Genomic DNA, 20183 nt, shown 5'->3' on the forward strand with positions numbered 1-20183 from the left:
GGAACTGCAAGAACTCAGTTCTGGGTTGTGTTTTAAATCTGAGCCCCATTGTTCCTGACTGGGTTCCCAGTCTGTTGGAAAGGCTTCTCTTTGTTCCTCTGAGCTGCTCCAATCCGAAGCATTTGGACCAGTTCCATATTTTAAGCAAGATTTTTAAGCTGAACATGTATTTTCATTCTTCCAGCTTTAGAATGTAGAGCAAAGCATCTTTCCCCTGTTTCCTGCTGGCCATGAGAGAGCACATTGACACTGGCACAAGTAATTTGACCCGGGATGAGGCGGCAGGGGACAGCCAGCAGTTATCAGCGGTACGTGAGAGGTGCCAGGGGCACGCAGCTCCCCCGGGGCAGGAACATGCCTTGTGAGGCAGCACTGCGGGCTTCACCCGGGCACGTGTGAGCTCCGGGCTGACGTGATCTGTTCTCCCCACAGATACAAGGTGGGTGAGAACACGTTTTCCCCGCCGATGCTGTGGCATTTGGTGGCATTAATCAAATGCTTGTGGTGGCAGGACTGGAGTTTAGTTGTGTCCTTTTGCAGGTGAATGCCCCAGCCTGGTGGGGGTTTTGTTCCTCTCTTTTCTGTCTCAGTTTTTATGGAATTTTTACACAAATGGTACTTGAGCTGCGAAGCACTGAGGGTGAGCTGCCCTCGGACACTCTGGCATTTGCCCTGGTTGTGTGCAGCAGCAGCCTGGGAAGCTCTTCCCGCTCACAGGCAGGATTTGTTCCTGGCTAAGGTTACTCTCCTTGTAAGAGAAGTTATTTGGAAACACGGCCTCTCACCCTTTTAACACCCACCAGTTAAACTTCTTCCCTTTCAGAATGCCCACATAAGGTTTCCTGGCCCGGCCCAGCACCCACCTTGTGGCCCTGTGGCTGTGCTTGCTCTCCAGTGTCACATCATGTGTGACACACTCTTTCATACCAACAACTCGGAGCGCTCTGCACTCCCGTGTCACTCAGCATTTGTGAGCCCGACCCTGCTATTGACAGATTGCCGGTCTGTGAGACGGCTCTGACAATACAACCTGGCAAAAATGAGCCTGCAAATACTCAGGAGCTCGTTGCCATGGGCAAACCTGGGGTCCCCGAGAGGTCGATGTCAGCGTGCGGGTGAAGCCATCCAGCAGGATCGGTTAGAGCTCGCACGGAGCGTGAGCTGCTGAGAGGGACTTGGCACTGCCTGCTGCTCAAGGGCAGCGCTGGAGCAGCCTGTGAGCAGGCAGCTCGCCAGCCAGACAGGGCACGGCTGTGGACAGCTCACAGAGCGTGTGTGCGCGCAGGGCAGGCAGGATGCACAGCTGGGAAACGGGAAAGGGATTTCTGTAAACTTCTGCTCCGAGGGGGAAGAGCACATTCAGGCGATGCCAATCCGTGGAGGAGTAAAGAAATGATTTCTGGCAGCTAAGACAGGTTTTGGGTCTGGCTAAATCTGACAGAATGCTGTGGGGGAGAACTGGAGATGTCATGGTTAATGAGTATGGAAATTATATCAGTAGCTTGGCCATCTAGGTTTTAAATGTTGTCAATCTATAACATGCAATACTTCAGTGTAACATTTTCTGGCTGCCTAGTTTAAGGCATAAAGACAGGCAGCCTCTCAGTAATGAGTCAGTATCTATAGAGAGCAAGCTGTTGATAGCAAAGCAGAAATCTTGGCTTCTCATCTCAGCAAGTTTAAATTAATCAAAAAAGATGGTGGGCAGAAGAAGAAGAGGGGTTGTTTTCTTTTGTTTTCACATTTTTGACACACCTGACAAACTGAATTCCCCATGATTTTTCTGGCTCCCTGCTCAGCCCACGGGAGCATTAATTCCTCTCTCCTCTCTGTGCACTCCAGCCCATGAGCTGTGCAGTGACCCTCCTGCCCAGTTCACCCTGGCATCCTGGAGTGCACTTAGACTCTGCACCACGAATGCTGGGAGAAGGCAAAACCTGTTTACTGTAAACACTTTCTCCCCAGCACTGCAGTCCAGCGAGGGATAATTACCGAAACTCCGGGACAAAGGTGGTGTGGATCTTTTTACTGGTGGATGGAAAGGATCCTCGTCAGGTCTAATGAGTCTGTGGCTCTTGCAGACGTCCAAGTGGGCCTTGCTGTCTCCAGAAGAGACAGAAAGTAACTCTGGGAAGGCAGAGTGTGGAATCTGACACTACTGCGTAATTGAGGAAAAAGAGCTATATGCATTATTTATGAGCAGAAGGCTGGGCTCAATGTTAACAAGTGAGAAGAATGTGGCTTCAAAACACTGGCTTTCTGCTCTTCCCTGTAAGAAAGGCTTCTGATTTAAATTGCTTGTATTTGAGAGCAGGAGGGGAGACAGAGCTGGTTTTAATACCGAGCCTCATTCCGTGTGTGTGGAGCTGTAGGAGATTGAGGGAGAGGCAGGGATTGCCCGAGGAGAGCAGCCTCTGCTCACTCAGGCTGTGGCCAGGATGTGTCATACATGCTGCCCTGTAACGAGCTAATCCCGATCTGCTCCAGGCAAAAGATTTCACTGCAAGACAGAAGCCGGCAGAATTGCTACTCTTTTGGCATTTCCATTGGGCAGGGACGATTTTAAAAAGCTGAGGAATTTTCTCTGAATCACTCTATCCACCCCATGCCCTCCCTTGGCAACCACTGCCCAGTTTTGGGGTTGGATGAGTTGATTTTGTGGCTTTTGTCCTCTTATGGGTCCCCCACCAGCAGGGTCTGCCCTGTTGGGTGTTGTGGTTGGAGCTGGAACTGGCATGAGCCATCCAGCTCAGGCTGTCACAAAATCTCAGTGTAAAGTTACACAAATGTGCTGGGGCTTTTGGGTTTTAGCTGTTTTCTGATTATTTTCTGAAGAAACCAGGCCTGGCTGGCTAATGAAGTTTTGCCCTTCATGATGACAACGTGTGATTATTATCAGCAAAAGATATTATGTTCCAAAGAGTACAGGATGCTGAGCTGCCTTTTTTCCTAGGAAAACACAGCGTGGGCTGAGGCAGGGCAAGTCCCTCCCTGTGGAGAGATCACCTTCATAGCTGAGCAAATTATCACCTTCATCACTGTCTGCATGGCAGTCACACCTGGAGGCAGGAGCAGGAGCTTGAACTCTCCCTGGACCTTTTTGCAGCTCAGCACATCCATTAAGGACCCCACCAGAAAGGGGTAAAGGCTCTTCCCACTCCACCCAGCAGTACATGACATTTGCTGCAAAATATTTCCCTGCTACTGCTGCAGCCCTGCTTGGGCTGGGAGTCCATGCTTGTGGCGTGTTTGTGCTGCAAATCTGGTACCCAGCACTGCTTCATGAGCTTGTATTTGCAGAAGTTCCATGCTTTCATTTTCTGCAGGTCCCAAAAGGTAAGAGAACCTTCCATTTTCTTCCCTTTTTAAAGGTCAGCAGTTTCTCCCATCCCCATTTCTGCATTATAGCCAATGTCCTTTCCATGGTATAAAATCCTGACTCCTTCCTGCTGTGATCTCGAGCAGCCAGGACTTTATTTCTGGGAGGAAAATTAGCTCAGTGGGATAAGATGAGAATAACTAGGCCTCTGTAAAAGTCAGGAAGCAAGAAGTGAACAGCATTGCACTGGAACTGATGGGGGAAAAGCACTCTGTTCCTTGATTTCTAACACTGGCTCATTGATTCTCCTCTTGGTTCAATCAGCAGTTACTGCTTCTCCTTAATCCAGGTTCATAATTTCTTAGTGGAGCGGGTCCTTAACAGAAATACCCCTGAGAAATCATAACAATGGCTGGAGGGGAAGCTGAAGAACACTGGGATCTTGCCTGCATCCCAAAAGGATGTATTGGAGCAGGAATTGCTGCTTCTGATGGGGTTCCCTGGAAAGCCCCTTTGTGGCTGCACAGCTGTGTTTGGTGTCCAGAGGAGCCAGCACACCTCGAGCTGGGTGCTGAAAATGAGCAGCACCTTTTTCTAAGGAGTACTGCTAAGTTTTCCCTGTCCCCAGGCTTCTCATAGCAAAGAAGGTAAAGGCAGGAAGGACTAATGAATAAAGATGATTTTTGTAAAGGTGGGATTGGAACAGGAGAGGCTGGAGGTGAGGCACAGCGGTGGGGGAGGAGGGAGGCAGCCCGTGTGGGGACTAGTGAGTCATGCATCCTCCAGCAAGCACTGACTCACTGGGAAGATGATCGCTCTGCTGTTCCCTTTCTGCTAAGCATGAGGAATAGTCAGTCGGCACAACTTTATTCTGCGAGCTCCCGGGCTGGAGAGTGAGGTGTGGAAGGGAGGGAGCTGGAGAGCTGGAGCACTGAGGTGGGAGGCAGGGGTGAGCCCTGGGGCACAGCCTGCAGCTGGTGCTGCTGCTGAGGCTCCTGCAGCAGCTGAGGGGAGATTCCCCGAGCACGGGCTGCCTGTGGAGCAGAGGCTCAGCTCCCCCAGCCTGGCTGGGCACTGGGGGCTGCAGCCCCCCTTTGCGTCCTCTCTGCTGCAGGGGCAAGGCTCAGGTGCTGCCAGCACTGCTGCTCCCTGCGAGGCACACAAACTCCTTGGAGTGTGCCAGCTGGGACAGGTGTCACCTGGCAGAGATGTCACATGGGAGAGGTGTCACCTGGCAGAAATGTCACTTGGGAGAGTTGTCACCCTGCTCCCCTGTGGCCAGTTAGGTACAATCTGTGGGGATGCAGTTCTATATTTGTTATCTCCTGCCCAGCTCATTATCTTTGACAGATGAGGAGAGCCACCACTGAATCTGTATTATCTGCAGATTTCTAAAAGGAAATACATCTTTTTACCTGTTGTGTACACAGGAGAGTGATTCTGCAGGGCTGAGGAGAGGGACCAGAGGCCCATGTGGTTTCTTCCTCTCGGAGAAAAAGAGGAAAGAAAATGGGTAAGAAGGATCCAAAATGACCCCAAAAGCTGATTCTCACTCAGATTGTTGCAGTTTTTGTATGAGTAAAGTGCAGAGAGCCCTGATCCACAAAATGGTTCTGTCAGGAGTTTTGCAGCAGTGAAAGGCTCCAAGTGTGTCTGTGCAGCCAGCACTGAGGGCAGGGGCTGGAACTGCCCAGCACAGCCAGTGCCCAGAGCTGGGATCAGAAACTGGGAGAGCAGTTGTAAGTCAGAGCTGCAAATTTCTTTTGCTTTACAAGTTTCATGTTGGTAATGTGAAGTAATTAATGAACCAGAGCAGTGCTGCAGAGGGGGAATAATTTTAATGCTCCTTTTAAAGAGGCTACTAAATCAATGGGGCAGTTTAAAAAGAAATGATAGCCTGGAGATTAGGAGACTTAATGGGAGAAATTAGTCAGGGGTTTGAGAGTGATCGAATCTCAAGAAGGCAGGTACTTCATGAGCTGCAGTGTGGGCATTTGCATGTTCAGCACAGGCAAGGACTCACTGGGATTTAGGCCTGACTGGTCAGACTGGGCAGCCGTGCTCAGACGTGAAGGTCCCCAGCACTTGGAAGAGACGCTGAGAGACTGTAAAGCACAAGCTCCTCTCCTGCTTCCTACTGTGCAGGAGCAGTATTTTTCCACTCCTGTCACAGGTCTTCTGCCTACCAGGCTCAGCAGCGATGTCTACACGGGCTTTTGCAGGCAGATACGAGCTTACTCTGGCTGCTGGCCAAGAGAACCAGAAGCCATGGAGCTGCAGCTAATGTGCTATATGCCCAAATTACTGTGGCCTGCTGAGAGGCAGGATATTAGCTTGAGCTCAGGGCTCTGGCCAGCTCAGACCATGAGTGAAATAAGTTTTCCTCTGTGTGCAGAAAGGCATGGAGACAAGGATAGACAACTTGTATAGGATTCAGAAAGCCATTTTCATACGGGCTGGGGCAGGTTAGCTGGGCCCAGGAAGATCAGGCAGACACAGCTCCCTGTGCACCCTGCCCCAAGCACAAAAAACAGCACCACATGGTTGGCCTTGGAGCCAGCCAGATCCTCCTGGCCAAGGAAAACTGCTTTGGGAGCTGCATCCAAATTCTGTGGGCCTCCAGTTGGCTCTCCCTGTCGCAGGCATACCCAGCGTTTCTGCTCTGTTTGGGATGGCAGGGACTCACTGTGGACAGGGAGGGTTTGAATTCCGTCCTCACTGGCTCTGAGTTTCTGCAAGAAAATGTTTGTACAATGTGACACCTGATGGGCCATGGTGAATTCTGAGCTCTGAAGGTGGACAGACATCTACATGTGTCAAATTTGGACTAAGATGAAAGGCTGTCTCCATTTTAAATGCATATATTAGCTAGCTGGATTAGCAAATTTTTTTTTCTATTCCTAAAATTTTTTACTTTCTCAATTTTGGAGACTGCTTTTCATGAGAAATTTTACATGTATTCAATGTTAATGGAGGAGGAACTGTGTCTCTGTGTGTGCATGTATGTGCATATGTACACACGCAGTGTACAAGAAAACAGGGATCTTTATATGTAAGTACACACGCAAAATTCAGTCTTGGTTATCTTAGAATGGTACATAAAGATTTCAAGGATTTACAGCAAAAAACTGTGTGCTAGGCAGTGTCATGGTGCAGTGAAGCATTTTAAAAGCAAATTTGAGTAACTGTCTCAGTTACTGAGGATAGAACCATAATTTGAGCAGGAAGAAGCTTTAATTAAAACAGACCCATCAGGTGAAATCCTGGCCCTATCACGGTCAATGGCACGACTCTGATCCTTCATGGAGTCAGGATTTTACTCAGATCTTGTGACATTTGCCTTTTCTGAATCTGAGGCATTAGTCCTCGAACAGAATATATAAGCTAAAAATGGAAAACTGCCTGACCTAAAATAGTTTGACATCCATATCATAGTGCTTATTGTCTGAGAGTACATCTAAATGACATGTTGATTAATCCTGAAGTGAGGAAAATGCGATTCGTTGGAAAGAACTGGGATTGTACCAATAATTCAGTACCAGAAGCTACACAGCCATCAACTCAGTGTGCAACGTTTCCAGGAAAACTTTATTTGCAAGCTGTCAGATTCATCTGCCATTTTCCCAGCGACTTTGCTTCCCTTCTGAGTGGCCCGGACAAAATGCTCCAATCCAGTTCATGTGGGCTATCAGCTACTTTGCTAAAGCAACTTTCCTCCTGCCTTTTACTGAAAACAAAACAGTCACATCAAGTCAGGTTGCTGTGAGTGGCTCTTAAGAGAGATGTCGGCTGCACTTAGTGCACAGCTGGGGCCAAAGTGAAGCTGTATAAGTGCCTGAGCTGTTCAGCTGGAAATTACATCTTGTGCAGGAGCCTAAATGTCAAGTTCCTCAGTCCCCCTCACAGCCAGAACTCCAGCAACTCCCCTTTTCCCATGACTTTCTTCCCTTTCCTACAGATGTAGCTGTGTTTTCTTTCAGACACAATAAATCTTATATGGGAACGCTGCAATGTAAAGCAAAGCAAGCTGTCACCCAGGACTTCAGATGACACTTAGCCACATTAACGAGTAAACAGAGCCCACAGGAAAGATGCCTTTTGAAATGCACTGTTTGTGTCAGCAGTGCTAAAACTAACGAACCAAAACAATGAGGGGAAAAAGGGGAATCATCAGATGCACCTAAAGCTATAGGCTACAAAGTCAGATCGGCTGAGAGCAGCTCAGATACAAGCAAATCATTGGGACAGTGCATAAATTATGATTTCCATAAGCAGTAAGACAGCGACTACTCCCAGCCTTGTGATGGGAGGAAAGCACTAAAAGAAAGGCTAAATGCAACCATGTGAAAAGAAGGGAGCAGGAATGAATGTGCTTCTTATTTTGGAACCTTCTCATGGCAAACAAGCATGGCTGGAGCCAAAATCTCCAGGACACAGAAGGAAATTGGAACCGTTACCCCAGCGCATGGCTCACGAGAGAGCTGGCACAGAGAGAGGGATCAGCTCTGCATTGTTCAGGAGGAGCCTCACAGAGCATGCAGCACAACATGCATCCCCAGGGCCTTTGGAGGCAACCACTATCAACAGTCAGTGGAATCAGTCCAAAGTCAGAGAAATGTTACTAAATGATAATTTCACCCTTGATGATGGGGAAGCAACACTGTGCACCAGAAGAAAAGAAATAAACTGATGGTAGGGTATAGAAATGGTGCTGTGGAAACGGCTTTGCTCTGCTTGCTGGAGGTATTTACTCTTCCATTGAACCAGTTCTTAAACAATAATCCTCTGAAGGAACCTTTCAGATCACTGACATGGTGAGAGGAAACCAGTATTAGCTACAGTGCTTTCATTCGTGGTTGCTTCGTGTTGACACAAACAAAAGCGCTTGGTCTGGAATTGACAATAGCTGTGGTTTAGGTTTTCTTCTTTCAGTGATCCCAAATTATGCCTGCCTGAATAATTTGGTACTAGAGGCAGAATAAACATCAGCTCTTAATAGCTGAAGTTTTAAGGTTAAAATTGAGGCTAAGTACATAACATTTATCTTCCTCTGAAGAAAGCAAGTGTACCCTGGTTAAAGGGGAAGATGAAAACCATGTCTGTGAGAGCAATGGCTGATGGCTTAGTTCTGCATGATAAAATAAATAACTTCGATTAACTTCAAGCTCCAGTACCTCAGATGTTTGTTGTCACAGAGGAGCAGCTTGGCTGATTGGCAGCTCTGATTTAGTCGACATGTGTTAACAGAAATTGCTCAATTTACATGGAGTACTTCAATCTGCTGTTTTAGGAGTTTTTGTCTTCCATAGACTGGCATTTCAGCTTTTGAATAGATGGAGGACTTGTAAGGGTCATTAAAGAAATTGCTAAAGCTTCTGCAAATGCTTGGGCCAGATTGCTGACTGAGATGCAGAGCATGCACGTGTCACTGCAGATACTTCCCAGATAATGGTGCTGATTGAGATTTTAATCTGGACAGAGTGCTGGAGGCAACTTTCTTTCCAACACTCAATTATCCTGATAATAATATGCTTATTTTTTTCCTGTGTTCAAAATGTGTGGTCTGCTGCAACTGTGCAGTGTGAGTACAGTGCTGTACGGAGGGGAAAAAATCAGGGAGCAAAAGTGACTCCACGGCAAAGGGCAGGGACAGCACAGTCCCATAGTGTGCAGGGTGATGTATTTTTACCTTGAATGGGCTGAGTAACCACCATGAGAAAGGGCTGCATTCCTTCCCACAGGCTGCAGGACAACTCCTTGGTTCTCAACAGCCACAGAGGAATAAATCTGGAGCACAGCCTGCAGCCAGGACTACTTAGCATGTTGTAGGGGCAAGACTCTCATTTTACTGTGCATTTGCATCTTGTATCCTCCCTGGTGGGATGCTGATCCATAACAGTCCTCTAAAATCTCACACAACACAAAGAATCCAGACTAGTTTCCCACGGACACTCTCCATGAAAGAATTTCTTAGAAGAGATAACTCAGCCAGGAAATGGGAACTAGGGGGCCACATTCCTTCATTCAAATCCATCTCCCTTTGGTAAAGGATTAAAAAAATTGTCCCTATATGACTAATCCCAGCTATATTTCCCTAATTTCTAGGGAAGCAGCAGTTTCTAGAGATGAAGAGTAAAACCATTTGAGGAAATGAAGCTTTATTTGCTTTTTAGTAATTAGAGAATTTTCTGCTAGATCAAATTACTAATAACATTTTGGATATTAAAATGTATGAAACCTAGATTTACTTTTCAGCCTCTGTATCATCTTCTGATCCTTAATACTTTTCATCACGCTCAAGGAATGAAAACAAACTCAGCTGTTTTGTGTTTGTTCACAGTTGACTTTTACCAGGGTTGTGTTAGGGTTGTTACATACTTGTTATAAGTAAAGGCAGAGCACACACTTCTGAGACAGCACAGAATATTCACCCTCCCTTTCAGCAGGTTACAGCCCAAAACGAGTGTCACAAACCTGCCAGGAGAGCCAGAGAAGGTTCTGCTGCTTCTCTGATTGCTGTTTGCAGGGATAGTTGTGGATTTGACTCGCTTGCTTTATGTGTCCAGTTGTATTTGTTGTTTGAAGTGAATGCATGTGCCCTAAAGCAAGGAACATAAGATTTTTGGCTTTTTATGATCAGTTGAAAGTTTTTCCATATACATTAGATTCAGCTGTATTGAATTTAGTTAAGCTAGTGCTGGCTACCCACTCTTACTCCGGACTAGGAGTGATTTGGGTCAATTTGCTTTCAATCCACCCCAGACTGACTTGCCCTGCCCTGAGCTCACACCTGATTGAGGCTCTCAGTTACCGCACCTGGACCAAGATGCTGTTGGTCGGGGATGCTGTTGGCTGCCAGCACCATCAGGACACCGCAGTCGCAGCATTCCCGCAGCAAACGTGAGCTCCCCGTGTCAGCGTGACCTCGGGCCAAGGAACAGAGAAGCCTGAACGGGTTTCTTCCATCGCCGGTGGCCACGGGCTAAGAGCAAACACACACGGTCAATTAGCGAGGCTCAGCTGATGCGCGGTGAGTTGTCAGGCACGTCAGGACCTGAATGAGATCGCTCATTCATGGATTCAGCCCCTGAAAGTGTCCTTTTAAACTGCTGTTCTATAAACAAGTGTAACTATGGCTGTGGACACCGGACAAATTAGTGCGGGGATAAGGAGGCTCTGTGTGTCAGCTGTTCCAGCTGCATACCTGCCGGGTGAGCCGAGGTAGCCTCTCCTCCCTCCCCAGGGGAAGGAAGGTACAGCTCGGGCATGGCACATCCAGAGCCTGCCTTCCTCGGCAGTCAGGGGTTTAGCCTAGTTTAGAGCAGTTCAGCTTGGTTTAAGTGGAGTAAAACAGATTTAAGCCACTTTTACGCCAATTAAACTGTACTTATTGTGGATTTTTTTCATTTGCTCAAATGGTGCAGTTGTGCAGGTCAGGTCTTTGAATCAATGAGACTTTCCATTGACTTTCTGGAGCAGTGTTTTATGGAGGAGTTTGAAGGCCTTTCATTTTGGAATCTAAAATGGGCTTGCATCTCAACAAACCAACCACAAGACAACAAAGAGAAACCCCACAATCCCAAACTTTCAGCTTTCCTCCCAAATAACACTCTGTTTCTTACTCTGCCCTGTGGGAGATGGTCATACTTTCCAAGAAGAAATTTGCTTCTTTCCAGCAAGGAACACAACAGGATTTGCTAAATTGAAATTAAAGTTTCAAAAGCTCCAAACACAGTATGTGCTTGGACCCTTTGAAACTGAGACCAGTGAAATGCAGGATCAAACACTGGAACTTTGGGTTACTTTTCTTTCTAACTCAAAAACTTGAATTCAATCTCAGTTCATCTTTCATATAATGAAGGGGAAGACATTTGATTAGGCTATGTGAGATCACGTGGATGGATTCAACACATGGCTGCAGGACCAGGCATTATTATCTTGGACACATTTTGAACACTGCTTCTCACTCTGCTATCAGCCACCGCCACCTCTGCAGTAATGTGACAGCAAGAGAAAAAGGATGGGAAGGCGATAAAGTTTGCCCACGCAAGGAGAAAAGAACTTTCTGTCCAAAGCCAGCTGGCTTGGCTTGGGAATGAAATGGCATTTTAGGGAGAGGTGACCTGTTTACATGAGCTTTGTCTCAGAACACTTGGCCTCCGTGCCACAATGGGGTCTGAGACGCAGTTAATCACAGAAAACCACAGAAAACAGGTGAGCTGTCTCCGTGCCAGTTTGTCTTCTAAACTGTTTGACAGATAAGAAACCATCCTCAGAGATTGCAACAAATGTGCTGCCGCATTTCATGGTAAGAACCGAGCATATTTTTAGTAAAGGGTTGAGAAAGTATGCAATAATCCAAAATCCCAGCCAAGAAAACCACAAACCCCGTAACAAACGCCTGGTGGGATTCAGAGCTGGGAAACGTGCACCAGTTGATCCACGTTAACACTTCACATTTTCAGCTGATTTTTCCAGACTCCAAGAGACAATCCATGACTTTTTTTCCTTCACATGGAAGGGGCAGGGGGAGCAGGGAAGATGCTGGGTGCTCTTTATCCTGTGGGATACAGACCAACCATCCTGCATGTGCTCCCAAAGAAATCAATGGGATGTGCACCAATGAAATATTTATACTGAGGAGTCTGTTCACCATTATAAAACCCCGGAATATACCTTGTAAACTGCCCAAGTTTAAAAATTAGTCTTTATTCATAAGTTAACTGCTTTAGAAGTTTCTTTGTTGTGCCTTGCACACTCTAACAGATCCTGCAGAGCCACGGTGGGCTCTGGGTATGAAGGCTACCAGATCAGGATAAAAAAATGTATTTTATCCTTTTTGTATTGCAGTTTGGTCAGTGAGTTTAAAGTGAAGCAGACAAAATGCAGGGGAAAATAATAACACTTAAATTTGCATTTTAAGAGCAACTTTAGCTGATTGCAGAGGGAGCTGAGGGTGCTCTGCACAAGTCAGGAGAAACTTATCTGGCTTTTAAGAGTTCCACAAGTCTTTTGTCACTTGAAGAGGCCCCATCAGCTTCAAATCTACTTTTAAAAAGTAGTTCAAAAACGTTTCAGGTATTATGGTCTCCTATATCTATTTCTGTCCCTTTTGTTTCCTAACAGCATGAGATACTGACCACACATACTGCTGTCAAATATAGAAATTAAACTTACAGAAAAAAGGAGCCATTTTCTCTTTAATCTCTTGGAAATTTTTCCAGACTAAAGCATAGTTCTTAAATTGATAATATCCCTTTAAGAATTTATTTGCCAGGTAATGTTAGAAGAAAAAAGACTTTAAGGTCAGTTTGAACATTAAAAAGATCCCCTTTAAAATAAATTTCAAATCTATATTGGAGATAATGGCAAGCAGTATTTGAACAGCTCTCCAAATTATAAAATATATTTTACACCTTAAAAATGCAAATAGCTTTAAAATCCTTTTAAGTGATTTCCAGCTCCTTGGAAAAAGGTCAAGATTTATCCTAAGAAATACTTTGTTGCATAAAAATAATACAAATAGTTCAGTGTTGCAATATATACCAGTCATAATATGTATAAAGCTACAAAATTATTAACAGATGAGGGCCTGTAAGTTTTGAATAATGCAGTAAACATGATTGTTTTTGAGGGGTGAAATAACACAATGCTGTCAGAAGAGAAAATTACATTTTAATAATGAAAATATTGAACATAACTATTTTTCTTTAGATCTGCTAAGCAATCTGTGTGTTCCCTATGAGATGTCAAACTATAGAGTGCATATGAAGGCTTTGCTCCCTCTATAAATATACATGTGCACGACACATTGCTAACAGCAGCAAGCGAGTGCTGGGGAAATACAGCAACAATGAAGTTCCTGAGAGAGGCTTATTTTTTCAAGTTATTAAAAGAAGGTGGCAAGCGTTCATGAGGATATGAAAATTTAAAGCCGTCTGCAGGAAACTCTGAAAACCTCTGGTTAAGGCTGCTGCCAAAAAATCTCAGCTATGTTATGTCAGAATGTTTAATTGCAAGCTGCAACTTTAATGAATGGAAAGATATGGCAAAAGCAGGAAGTTTCTGAAGCAACATGGAGCAACCATGAAAATAAAATACCAAAGGTTGTAATCTGGAGTGCTGTTGGAAGCAGGAATTTCCATCCACGCTCTGCCTCCTTTCCCTGCTGTGCAGGGGCTGCCAGCTGAGGGGAGAGGTGAGAGGCTCTGGATATCATCTCCTGGGCTCAAGGCAGCACTTGTTATGGCCATGTGAACAAGTCAACCTCTTTGCATTTGTCATTAGGGGTGTTTACAGGAGTGCAGCTTAGGAATGAGGGGAGGAAAGGCAAATGTCAGAGTGCATTAAATAACGTATTTTCTTTACTTTCCAAGAAGCTTGCTCGCAGCATGGTGTTGCTATTTATAGCCCATCTCCTAAACCCAGCTGTTGGTTCATGTTAACATGCAGAATGGTGAGAAAATCGCAGCAGAAGAGCGTGAATCCCAGAGAGACTTGTGGGACCTATAAAATATCACAAATTTTGCTGAGGTCCGGGCTGGGTGTGCCCTCGGTGAGGCAACGCCAGCATTTCCCTGTTGATCCTCCAGTGTTAGAACACCAAAATGTAAAGTTCCAAGTGCTGCAGCAGAAAACTTCAGGGAACTGAGCTCACACCCCTGGCTGGAAGAATTTGAAAGAGTACCTTTACCTGTAACTCAAAACTAGCAAATACACTGTACACCCACATAACAGCATTCTTAGACAAGCTGTGTCTGATCTAATCTTATGTACCTTGGCCACAAGTTTTGGAAAAACAAATATTCCCAAGGCAATCAGATTAGTGAGTATACCATATAATGATGTAGAAGTACGAGTGGTTTATAGAGAGCAGTTTATGGGCTGGATTGAGTGAATTTAATTCATGCATTGTCAGGCAACTTGGACTTCAGTAAAATAAGGAAATCTTGATTTTATCTGTGTGTAGTGGAACATCAGAGCCAAAGAGAGTAAGAGCAGCACTCCTGAGCACAGACAGGGAGCCCAGGGGACTTTGTTCCCAGCCAGCTCCCTGAGAGAGGACAGGCAGTGCTTGTGCTGAGGTGACAATGGGGTTAACAGGGTTACCCAAAGCCTTAATGGCCAGGAACCATTATCTGCTCCTCTCTGATTTCCTGCTCCCTAGGTGGGAGTCCCCCCTGCCCCTCGCCTTTGTTTCTAATGCGAGTTCCCATCCTGAAATGCTGTGTGTACAATTCAGTTTTGTTGCAATCAGTAGTCCCTTACAAAATCTTCATTCACAGAGTGTTTCCCCCATTGTAAGAGGAACAATGTTAGGAATTAATCTGGCCTGTGATTTGTAGGAACCTTGTTCTGAAAACCTTGTTCTTAGACCCCCCCCCCCTTCCCTTTGAAGGGTAACTTAATTGTTTGGCAAACATGCAAAACCTACATAACATCCCCTACTCCTCTTAGCTATGATTTTAAAAGTCCTGCATTTTGGTTTTATGTAACATTCACCTCTAGAAGCATGGGGATCAGATTCTCTGCTCCAGGACACAAGATTAAAAAGCTGATTTCTGGAATATAAGGGGCATTTGAAAGGAGGAAAAGCCATGGTACATCTCTGGAGTGGATTTTAAGAAGGTCCTAAAATGTAAGTTGAAAGTTAGTAGAGATCTGATTTTGGTGGTAGTGCCTCCAAAATACCTTGAATGGGTGGGTGGAAATGCACTGAAATAGAGATGCAAGGGAAAGCTTTATTGCCATAACAACTGCTGGATGATGACTCTATGCAACTCTGAGGCTATTCAGTTAAAATTAAGAACACTGCTATCTTTTTTCCTTATCTTTCTTTATATTTGCTATTGCTCTGCTCTGAGTTTATTTCTCTTTGGATATCATGGAAATTGCAGTGCCTGCTATTTGGCCAAGGGAAGAGATTTCAGGGGGCTCTTTTCAGTCTCTGGGTTGTACCTCGGATGGGCAGAAATGCAGTCAGTGGTTGTTCCCTTTTCTCTCACAAGTGATCCTGGCAGATGCTTGTGGTAATTTTTCCCTTGTCATATTGACACTCCAGTGTGATATTCTCTGGGGCTTTCTTATGTTGCTGCTTCTCCAATCTTACAAAGATTGCCATTTTTTCTCAGCAGTGTACATTTTTCTTTATTACCTACAGTTTTGCACCCTTCGTATTATCCAGGAGAATTTGGTCTTTGCAGTTGTCCTGGAAATCAAACCCACTGCAGCACCATCAGGTCAGGGAGTGATTTCAGGATTTTGATGCACCAACTCCTCTGTGACTTTATTTGTGTCAGCCTGAGGGGTGACATTTGTCACTCACTGTGACACATCAGGACATCTGTGCCCTCCCCACCACCCATCCTGGTTCCCCACCAGTCCCAGGAGGGTTCTGCAGGAGCAGATGCAGCAGCACATCATCACACATGGAAAAAACATCTGGAATTTCAACTGCAACCTGAATTCTGCACTTCCTTTTCTCAATTGTTACACAGGGCAGTGTTTCCAGCAGGGCAGGAAAGCATTTCAGTGGGAAGGAGGCTGCTCTGTGCCCCTGAGGCATTGTTTGCAAGGCTCATAGAGAAATCCCTTGAGCAACACATGCTCTGCTTATTCTTGTGGTGCCACTGAAAAGGACAGATTAGAACCAATTATTTATCTCTTTGGCTTCCTGCTCTATTTTTTGCCAGCTTGGAATAATATGTACTGAAAATAATTCATGAGTATATCCAGAAGTCCTTGCTCAGGCCTTGCTTCAATGTCTTACTCAGATTCCCACTGACTTTTATAAGTTAAATATTCAGTATTTTATCTTAACATCTTCTCAGCATATTGCTGTCAAGAGAGGATTTTGTGGTATTAATCATTAGATTCTAGTAATAGACCTTACAGGTATTATGGATGATAGGTATAGTGAGGAAGGAGAGAATAAATCTTATTCATATGAAAATCAATGACATTTAGACTGTTCATCTTGAAATTGAAACAAAACTGTATGGATTTAAATATCTTCCTGATTATTACAGATCAGCAATAAGCAGTTTGGAAATATGATTGTAGATGGCAAATATTTATATTTTGTTGTCTTTTTCACTTCTTGCAATCTTTTTCCTAGATCCACAAGAAGTGTCTATTCTTGCACCTCTGTTTTGAACAAAAGGTGGATGTTTCAGAAGCTGTTCAACTTATTCACTAGCTGCACTCTTAAATCCAAACGAATCTGTACATTACAAACCCTGAACTCCAGCATTTCTGAGAGCTGAGAACTGCTGTTTCCATTTGTGCTAAACTTCTGGAAATGGACACCAGAAATTAACATTCACTTTTTGGGAATGGTCATGGAGGATCCACCTTTTCCCATCCCATGGCATGGTCACCACCCTCCCCGATGGGAGTTTCTGGCATCATTCCTGGCATCCTATTCCCAACCTTTTGTGGAGCCACCTTTTTGTCTTCAGTTAATGACACCATTCTAAAATACAAAGAACCCCTCTGATCTCTGCTTTTCAGAGACAGCCCCCTTGGTTCTGGTGTCCTGATTAGAGATGTGCCCTTTGCAGTGATTTGGAGCTGTGAAATGGCTCCTGTCGCTCCACTCTGAGCCTGTGGGTATCTCACAGGATAAATCTGGAAGAGCTGTAGAGCGCAGATGATTTTTGGCAAGTATCATTTTATCATCAAAATTTTATTTTTGGGTCGCTCTTCAGCTGCCGCCTTCTGTGAAGGAGAACGACGCCCATTTGATGGCTTTTATTCTGGATTCCCGAGCAGTCTCCTCTGCTTAGAGCACAATTAATGGCAGCTCTGGCTGAGATAATGGGAGGTGGGGATGGATGCATGGAGCTGGAACTGAGGTGGACTGTCACCTTTGTCTGAACGTGGAGACACAGCTCATGTCCTCAGAGCTGGGAGAGTCACAGCAAGCCAGGCAGAAAATATATTTAATTTAAAATTAATTTTAATTTTAAATGAATTTTAATTATTTTAAAAAGTATTATTTTTAATAAATTAACGTTAATTTAATAATTTTATTTTATTTTAAATTATTTTAAAAATCTATATCTGTACAGTAGATAGTCACTATACTTACAATTAGGTATATAGTATACAATTAATATTTAGAGTAGAATTAATATAGTGTGTATTTACTGTATACCACACATGTATTTATAATGCATAATATGTATAGTATATATACTATATAAAATATATATTTATATATTTAATAGAGTAATGACTTTGTATTAATAGTTTTGCTTTTACAACTTTGTCCTTGTTCAATTTTACCAGTGGCTATTTCTCACAATTATATAATATCTACTAGATACGTATATACCTAGTGTGTATATATGGATAATACATGTATTTTATATATTGCATATATACTCCATATACTAGACACAGTGTATATAGATACATCGTATATAAAAATGTATCTATAGAGAACAGAGTGTGTATTTTTATACATACACATACACTATATATATGTGTGTGTGTTGGGGAGGCGGCGGTGGTTTCAGAGGGTGACACACAGGGCCAGCTGAGCTGTTCATCCGCGGGGGCAGCGCCGTGCAGCGGGCCCAGCAGGGGCACCGGCCCCACTCCCCGGAGTCGCTGTTACTGCCCCAAAGCCTCGCTGTTATTGCCCCAAAGCCTCGCTGTTACTGCCCCAAGCCCTCGCTGTTATTGCCCCAAAGCCTCGCTGTTATTGCCCCAAACTCTGGCTGTTACTGCCCCAAGCCCTCGCTGTTACTGACCCAAGCCCTCGCTGTTATTGCCCCAAAGCCTCGTTGTTATTGCCCCAAATCCTCGCTGTTATTGCCCCAAACTCTGGCTGTTACTGCCCCAAAGCCTCGCTGTTACTGCCCCAAACCCTCGCTGTTATTGCCCCAAGCCCTCGCTGTTATTGCCCCAAACACTCGCTGTTACTGCCCCAAAGCCCTGCTGTTACTGCCCCAAAGCCCTGCTGTTACTGCCCCAAGCCCTCGCTGTTATTGCCCCAAGCCCTCGCTGTTACTGCCCCAAAGCCCTGCTGTTACTGCCCCAAGCCTTCGCTGTTATTGCCCCAAGCCCTCGCTGTTATTGCCCCAAGCCCTCGCTGTTACTGCCCCAGAGCCGCCCTCCAGCCCCGCAGGCCCCGCGGTGTCGCAGGCGCCACTCGGGGCGGGCCAGGCCCGCTGCGTCACCGCCGGCCCACCCGGCCCCGCGCTCTGCGCATGCGCACCCGCCGAGCTCTGGCAGGAGGGGCGTTCCCTTCCCAACGGCCCTGCCCTCACTGGGCTCTGATTGGTTGTTGCTTCCCTCCCTCCCTTTCTGATTGAGCGCTCCCATGTCACTCAAGGCGTCCACGTTTCGCTATGCCCCGCCCACCAACTGCGCGCTGATTGGCGGGCTGTCCCACGCGGGCGGTGCGATTGGCTGTGCACGCCGTCACTCCGGGGCGGGTCGGCCGGCAGGAATGTAGGCCCGGCCGCTCCCCGGCCCAACAAAGTAATCCGGCAATGCCTCGAGTGCGGAGCACGGCCGTGCCCGTCCCACCGCCCGCCGCGGGAGCACCGCGCCCCTCCCCGCCATCCCTGGTCCGTTCCGCCTCTGCCCGGCGCCGTTGAGCGCCCTTGGCCCTGCCGGAGCTGCGCGGAGAAACGTGCGGAAGGACACTGAAGAGGAGTGTGACGAGCTATAGTTCCGGCCGCGGTCGGGCCTTGTTTCCCAAAAATAGCGCGGCGCGGTATCCGTGCGCCGGTGTCAGTGTCTCCTGAGGAGCCGCGGCGGGAGCGGAGCGAGCAGGGAGCGGCGGTGAGCGAGGGGTCCCGGGGTCCCGGCTCCGCGAGGCCAGCGGGGCGCGTTCCCTCAGCCCGAGGCTCGGCCGGGGCCGGGGACAGCGGCCGAGGGGCTGGCGGGAGGGGAAGGGGGAAAGGAAGGAGGGTCCCCCCCCGCCGGCCCCATCCCGCTCTGAGGGAGCGGAGCGGGGGGAGCCGGCGGGGTCCCGGGGTGGGCGAGTTCCCGGGGCCTCCACAGAACTTCCCGCGGGAGGGGATGGACATTTACGGGCCAGGCCGGTAGAGCTGCCCGGGGACCGGGCGGGAGGGAGCCGAGGAGGGTGGGGTACGCGGCCCTGGAGCGCCCGGGGTGCGGGGAAAGGACCCTTTGTGCTGGGTGTCGCTGGGGAAGGCGACATCGCAGCGAGCGGGGAAGCGACAGGAAAAGGCTCCCCGGGAGCCCGTCCGTGGAATGCGGGAGCGGCCGGGGGTCGGCCGGGGGAGCTGCGAACGCTTCAGGAGTTGAGTGAGCGCCGCAGGAAGGTGTGCTGGGAAAGGCAGGGGGACAAGCGCTCCGGGGTGAGAGCCCCAGGCTGTTGTGTCCGGGGGGAGAAGGCTGAAGGTACAGCGGGGTTGTGCTGCCGGCAGGATTCTGTGTTCGGCGGCAGAAGTCGTGAGGAAAAAGGACTGGTCCGCTGCTGACTGGGAAGACTAATTTTTTTAAGTTTATGGAGCTGTCTTTAACAATAAATTTTTACCTGCTTTTGAGATGCTAAGCGGCGAGGAGAGTGGAATTGCTCAGAAAAACTGACCATAGTGCCTTGTTTGACAGGTGATTAATTTTAGAGTTGAGAAATTGGAGTTGTGTAGGGGAAAAAAGAGATCATTTAAGAAGAGGGTTTTTAAAAATTGTTTAGTGTAAAAACATTGTGTCCCATAGCCATACAACGACTAAAATTGTTATGAGCGGTGGGGGAAAGGGGTTTTGGGAAGTACAAAGGAGGAAGGAAAAGGAATAATTTGTAAACAGTAGTAAGGAAAATAAAGTGGTTTGGTATGGAATTGATAATGTAAATGTATTTATTTTAAACCGTTTTTACAGT

At 46.6% G+C, this 20183-nt stretch overlaps 1 protein-coding gene across 4 annotated transcripts in view; it reads left to right on the forward strand.

Annotated features, from left to right (window-relative positions):
• Positions 1-18884: 18884 nt before the first annotated feature.
• MEF2A (myocyte enhancer factor 2A) overlaps positions 18885-20183 on the forward strand; it is an 81360-nt gene continuing 80061 nt past the window's right edge. The window contains exon 1 of one of the 4 annotated variants that reach the window (XM_063169924.1): positions 18885-19117. The gene's annotated coding sequence lies outside the window, so the exon portion shown is untranslated. The remainder of the gene's footprint in view (positions 19118-20183) is intronic. The other 3 variants (XM_063169923.1, XM_063169922.1, XM_063169919.1) reach the window with 3 other exon arrangements.

The sequence above is a fragment of the Melospiza melodia genome, chromosome 15, assembly GCF_035770615.1.
Source record: "Melospiza melodia melodia isolate bMelMel2 chromosome 15, bMelMel2.pri, whole genome shotgun sequence".
Lineage (NCBI taxonomy): Eukaryota > Metazoa > Chordata > Aves > Passeriformes > Passerellidae > Melospiza > Melospiza melodia.